The sequence below is a fragment of the Notamacropus eugenii genome, chromosome 1 (genome assembly GCF_028372415.1).
Source record: "Notamacropus eugenii isolate mMacEug1 chromosome 1, mMacEug1.pri_v2, whole genome shotgun sequence".
Classification (NCBI taxonomy): domain Eukaryota; kingdom Metazoa; phylum Chordata; class Mammalia; order Diprotodontia; family Macropodidae; genus Notamacropus; species Notamacropus eugenii.
In genome coordinates this window covers 358,215,933-358,223,314 of record NC_092872.1, presented here as the reverse complement: position 1 = coordinate 358,223,314, position 7,382 = coordinate 358,215,933, and the positions used below count along the sequence as shown (strand labels likewise).

General features: G+C 30.8%; 1 pseudogene; it reads right to left on the bottom strand.

Moving 5' to 3' along the window:
- Window positions 1-5,375: 5,375 nt before the first annotated feature.
- On the bottom strand, window positions 5,376-6,312 carry LOC140517612 (ribosome production factor 2 homolog pseudogene; annotated as a pseudogene).
- Window positions 6,313-7,382: the final 1,070 nt, after the last annotated feature.

Below are 7,382 nucleotides of genomic sequence, written 5' to 3'. Positions count from 1 at the left end.
TGTAATTTCTAATTATTCAATACCAAGGCTAAAATATTCCACTTATACACACATATATAAATAAACACAATTATGCAATGACAATAGCAATAATAAAGATTCATATAGTGCTTATTATGTGCCAGGCATTCTTCTGAGTGATTGACAATTATTATTTCATTTGATCCTCACAAGAAGCTTGGGAGTTAGGACTTCTCATTTTCCCTATTTTATGGATGAGGAAACTGAGGCAAGCAAATAAACCGCCCAACGTTACATAGCTAGGAAGTGTCTAAGGTTAGTTTATAATTAGTCCTTCCTGACTTCAGGCCCAGGACTCTGACATCTCTGCCACCTAACTGCCATATGTGTGTATGTGTGTGTGTGTATATATACATGTATTATGCAAGTATATGTCTAATATGTGAATTAATAAAATGATCCCCTTCAATGTGTAGGATATAATTTCATCTCATTATATAGAAAATCAGTATCATATCCTTGAGACATGGTACAATCATCATGGTTGTTAAGGAAGTCATTTAAAAATATTAACTTCAATCTCTGCAGTTTCTATGCATCAAGAAGTATCTTGATCTTATGCTCAAATTTATATCTGAAGACAGCATCTTTCTTCAAAAACTACAATTCAAACCCTATTGAAAATGGTTAAATATGGGGAGAATAATATTCACCTGAGGTGATAGTAAGGTACAAATAAAAAAAAAATTTCCAAAGTGCCAAGACAATATCAACTCTTTTTGGTTTTGGAGGTCAAGAATGCTCAAATAAAGCATACTCTTTGTTTCTAACATAACCAGTACATCAATTATTCCACTATCCTTATTTTAAGCCATTTTTGAGATGAATCATAACATCTTTTGATAACAATGGCAATTTACATTTCTCAGTAGGTTATGAAGTATTGTATGGTTGAAAGTACACCAGATTTGGTTTCAGAAGACCTGGGTTCAAATCTTATCTCTGTTACTTGCAAAATACTTGATATTGGGTAAGTTATTTATCCTCTTTAAGCCCCACATTTTTCATCCATAAAGCATATAGCAAGCATAAAGTATAGTGGTAACAATGGCAGACTTATCCTCAAAAGAAATGTATTCAAGATCCATGTACTTTCTGCATGAATACAGGTTAGTCACTTTACTTCTCAAAATCTCACTTTCCTACTCTATAAAACTACAAGACTATCAGCCCTGGTTATTTCAGAGGACTACTGGGAGAATCTAATGAGCATTGATTATGAGATGAGGAAGTAGAGGAAGTAGACTGTTTACTTGGAATTTGTTTGTAAAAGTAAGCAGTAGCAGAATATGATAGCTTAATATTATGGTAGAGTCAAGAAGATTTTTTTTTAAGGATGATGTCATCTAGGCATGTCAGACAAAAAGAAAGAAAGCAGTAGGATAAAGACTAGATGAAAATTAGAGAGGGTATGGGCTAAGACATCTTCTGGAATACATACAGGATGAATTCAAGAGTAAAATTGGTGTTGGCAAGAAGACAAATCCATCCTTTAAGATGAAAACAAATGATGAAAGAATATGTTAGGTTTTGGGAATAATTTGAAGTATTTTGATGAACTAGGTAGAAGGTGCTCTTGATAGATGGATTATTTTTTTTTCCCCAATGAAATTTGAAGTAAGACCTGATATTGTAAGTAAGGAGGATACTTGTTGGTAGACCTGAAAAGAAAAGATAAGAGTTTGGACAGCCTCTGAGGTGTTATAAATTTAATCAGAGAATAATAGAGAATTAGCATGCAATGGTGAAGTCCCAGATAACAAAGTGTCAAAATTAAAAAGAAAAAGTATCTTCATTTGTCTAGATGGTATATCTTTCCTTCTCTACAATTTAAATAAAATAGATGGAATATTTACAAAAATATAAACCATCTGGGTTAATTAAACAAGAAATTCTGTCTCAGAGAAAGTAATTGAATAAGCTATGAATCAAGTCCCCAGAGTGGAGGAGGCACTGGAATCAGAAGGATTTACAAGTGAATCTAATCAAACTTATAAGAAACCATTAATACTAATATTATATAAAATGCTTGCAAAAATGGTAAAAGAAGAGATCTTTCCAAATATCTACTATGATATAAACAAGATCCTGACACCTAAACTAGGGACTGAGTAAATACAGCCAGAGAACTATAGATCAATAACCCTAATGAACATATAGGCAAACAATTTAAAGAAAACAAGAGTAAAGATTTCATAAAGAAATATCAAAATGACTATATGATATGGCCAGGTTGAATTTGTGCCACAAGTTCAGGGTTTTCTGTAATATTAGGAAATTGATAAACAAAATACACAATGTTAACAAAAAAAGAATAAGATCAATTGATTATAAATCAATTTAGAAAAATACTTTTGAAAAAAACAAAACATATTTTTGTTAAAAAAACATAGGAATAAATAATTTTCAAAACTATGTTAAGTATTGCCTATATAAAACTAAGAATCATAATTAAATGTAATTGGGCATAAACCAGAGGTCCTTCAAATAAGATCAGGAGTAAAATAAGGATTATTAATACTATTTGATATATTAGTATCATTGCTAACGATAGCAGCAAGACAAGAACAAAGTAAATAAGAGTAAGCAAAGAGGAAACTTCTTTTTTTGTAGATGATGTTATATATTACTTAGAAAATGCTAAATACCATAACATAAAAGTTCATTGAAATAATTAATAACTGCCAATTTTGCAGGTTAGAAAATAAATATAAATAAATAATTTCTATGCAAATGTGTGTATGTAAAATTTCTGATGAAATCCAATAGAAAAAGATAGAAAGGAGTCATTATATTTACAGTAATTAGAAAATTTGAAAAATATCTGAAACTTAACTTAAACACATATTGGATCCATAAGAATGCAACCACAAAACTCCTTACAAAATTCAAAACAAAACTGTAAGTTACTCATAACTAAACAAAACGCAGAAAGAGGAAAAAGGTTCAAGGAGCTCAAGGAAAATAATGAATTAAATGAAAAGGAAGCCACTTAATAGTGGCAGAAATTAACAATATTATAACGTAGTAATAGTCACTATATACTGGTTAAAAACTATAGAAAGTCAGTCCATGAAATGGATTAGGTGGAAAAATACAGAAGAAAGTACTCATGGTTCTATAACTTTCAACAAATATAAATACTCCTAAGCACTGGGGAAAAAAAACTCAAATCACTATTTTACAAAAATTTCTAGGAAACTATAAAGAAGTATCTCAGAAATTAGATACAGACCTGCGATTTTGACAACACATCAAAGTAAGTTCTAAGTGAATATATATCTTAAATACAAAAATGACTCTTCATAAACAAATTATGGGGGGAAAGAAGAAAACACTTATCACAGTTATGAACAGGGAAAGATTTTATGGCAAAATAATATATAGAGATGATCATGGGACATTATGCAGACAATTTTGATTCATTAAAATTGAGAAGTCTTTGAAAATAAAATTATTGCAGTTAAAACTGTAAAGGAAACAGCTAGAAAAAATCTTTGCAGGAATTTTCTCTGATAAAGGTCTCACATCCAAGATGTAAAAAGAACTATTATATATATTTTCTCTGATAAAAATCTCACATACAAGATATATAAAGAAATATATATATTTATACATACATTAGAAGAACCATTCCCTATTTTACAAATGTTTAAAAGGTATGAACAACGGTTGTCAACCAAAGATATCCAAGCAAACAAGAGACATTTGAGAAATATTTCACATTACTAATAATTAGATAAATGAACATTACTCTGACGTTAAAATTCATATCTATCAGATTAGCAAAATTGTATATATATATATATATATATATATATATATATATGTATGTATTTATATATGGATTATATGTAGATATCTATAGTTGGAGGGAATTGGAGATAAAAAGTACCCTAGAACATTTTTAATGAAGCTGTGAATTCTTGAAAGCAATTTGGAAGTCTACTCAGAATGTTGCTAAACTCTGCATAGACAATGACACAGTGATACCACCTCTTTGATCGCAAGGAGGTCAAAGAGAGGAAAAGGACCTGTGTGTACCACAATATTTATAGCAGCTCTTTTCTGTAGTGGAAAAGAACTGGAAACCAAGGGATTGCACACCAACAGGGTTAGAGCTGAAAGGATTGTGGTAAGTGAATATAATGGAATATTATTTTACTATATGGAATGATGAAAGAGAAAGTTTTAGAGAAACCTAGGGAGATTAGAATAAACTGATATAGAGCAAAGCAAGGAGAACCTAGAAATAATTTATTCAAATAACAATAATGTAAAAAAAACACCTAAGACTTTTGAACTCTGATAAGTATAATGACAAATCATTATTGCAGAAAATGAGTGATTAAATAGACTCTTCCCTTACTGACAGAAAGGAGATGAACTCAAGGTACAGAATGAAATATACATTTTTAAAAAATATAACCAATGGGGAAATTAATTTTGCTTAGCTATTAATATTTGATGTAAAAGCTGGACTTTTCTTTTGAGGGGGTAGGTGGGAAAAGATGTCTATCAATATTAGCAAGCTACCAAAATGAAGAAAACAAATAAAGAGAGTCACTGAAGCATTTTGGTCAGTAGGAAACACAGACAAGTAGGTCAGCTTTGAAAGTAACATGATGAATTCAATACATACTTTAAAGAAGAGTAAATTGGATGTAATACAGTGTTGCAACTTTACTTACAGTCATCTTTAAAAAAGCTCTACTTTGTACATAGAAAAAACTTGTTTTGCATTTACTAAGTGCAAAATTACACACACACATATACACATGCACCCACACATGTAATTTGTGTGGTGTAGGGTTGGAAATGACCTTAAAGATCATCCACTCTATACCCCAAATCCAAATAGGGATTGACTCCTCCTAAAATAGCCAGTGAATCCTGCTGACATAGCATTTGTCTAAAATACCTATGAGGAAGAAATTGAGACCTAAAGATAAAGTTAGCAAGGTTTTATTTTTTTAAATGTTATTGAGGGACATATTTTCATGTTATTTTATTTTTTTCCAAAAAAGGTCGTAAACTGTATTTATTATAAGCCCTTATATCTTCATGCTCTTTCCATATCAACAGTTAAAAGAATAATCATAGCAAAATTTTAATTAGCAAATATTAAGTGCCTTACTATTTACAAGATACTATGTAGGCACTCAAGATAAAAAAATAAAATAGGATAGTTCTTGCCTCAAGTTTACAATATGTCAACATAAATTATACATTTACTTCTTAAGAACAACAAAAAAGCCCACACCTTATAGAACCAAGTAATAGATTTTATAATATTGTTTGCATCTAACAATTCTTTCCTGTAAAATATGATAGCAGCCAACTGTAGACTTCATTTAATCAGTTTTTCTCCTCTTAATTTTCTTAGATTTATTTTCTTGATTATCTGTTAACTTTTCTGCAGGTCTTTTCTTCAGTGCCTTCATTTTCCTTGTTTTCAATTTACTCAGATCTTGTTTCTGTATGTGAATTCTTCCATAAGTTGTACCAAAAGTATAATGGGAGATATTTTTATTCTTCTTTTGCTTCAGGGCTTTAGGCAATTTCATGGATAATTTATAAAGATCATGTGATGCCAAATAGGCTTTCCTCATGACCAGATCCAGTGATGGTCCCATTTCTTCCAACTCAATTCGTGGTATTCTGCAACCAGATTTCTTTAATAATAATTTATAAGTCCTAAAGTAAATCTTTCCATCCAATGAAGTGAAATGAAAAACGTGCTCTAAGCCAGTGAGACCAATATTTAGTAGTGTAGGGCCTCTGAAGAAACCAATAAGAAGACTTTTCAGTTTCCTATAGTCTTCACTCACATCAAAAGCATCACCAGCAAATATCAACATGGACTTCGTTACCTCAGGGCACTTGCTCTTCTTAATGTCTTTAACTGAGACAAATTTCTCAATACCTAATTCAATCATATCCAAGATATGATAATCATACATACCACCTGCTATGAGATTATTTGGTCACTTCTTATTATGAGATCCAAATATGAATAAGGAGCAATCTGACTTCTGCAAAAAAAATTCCAGTGATGTGTGATCCTCAAAAGGTCTAGTAACAATTTTTTAAATATAAAACACTATAAGATTTCTTCAAAGCATACGTATCTTTGAGTACTTGAATAATTGTTGCATTTGCATTTCCTCCTTTAATAAGTCTGGCATATTTAACATTTTCATTGAGTTTAGAATGTGTTGCCAATTTGGTTTTGGGCTTTACTACTTTCAATTCGACCACTGCTCCAGCAACCAAGACGCCAAGATTCATGTGCACTGCGGGGATAGGAGTCAAACCACCATGGTTCTTCTAGCTCGGACTCCTACAGGCAGAACCAGGGACACACTTTTAAATCAGAGGTAACAACTGACCAATCTTTCAATACTATTTTTTTTTTTTTGCCCTTTCTAGAGATTCTGGTTTCTCCCGCTTCTTTTAGAAAATTGTAATCCTATCCGTACTATTACATTGTTGATAATTTCTGTGATTAAAATATTCATTATTCTGTAGCCAACCTACTATTAAGCCTCATTCAGTTCAGGTTTATCCTTCAACAACAAGATAAAGGTGTTCACTGGGCCAGCACTTGAAGCGTTACCAAGTTGGTAGAATATGTCAGATTTATGGTTAAAACCTATGTTTATTTCCATACCACAAAGGGAGACTTGAGTTAGGTTTTAAAGAAGATTATTCATACTTTTGTGATCAAAAGAGTTAATGTCTCATGTGGTGTTTCCATATATTCCCCAAAATAGACCTACCATTTCAATATTGTGTGAAGCTCTCAGTATGAAAATTCTCTCCGTCAATATTGATTAGTGATTTGTATGTAGAAACCTAGAGAGTTCCTTGGGGAACAGAGACATTAAGTGAATCTTTCAGGTAGTATGTGTTAGAGACAGAGATTGAACTCAGTCCTTGCTAACTTTAAGACTAGTTCTCTATTTCACAGAGACTCTGATGTTTCCATCATTGGTTCACATCGAGTCCTTAAATATCCATTGCTGAATTCTGAGAGACAAAACATTAAGCTTTCATAGTAAGTATCTTGATTCTTTCATCTCTCAGAAATCGTTTGGCAGAATGGATTCTTCTGTTTATTTACTTTTATGATGTCACAATAAACCTATGCATGTTGAAATTGTTTTAAATAGACAATATACTATAATATAAATATACCATATTTAATATACATATTTCATATAAAATGTAGAACAGTATTGGTTTTATTTATTTTTAAATTGTATTTAAATTTAAGTAAATTGAAATAAATAAAAAATTATACATTTATTTTTCTTTATTAAAAAAGTAAAATTTATATAAAATGTATATATTTTTAT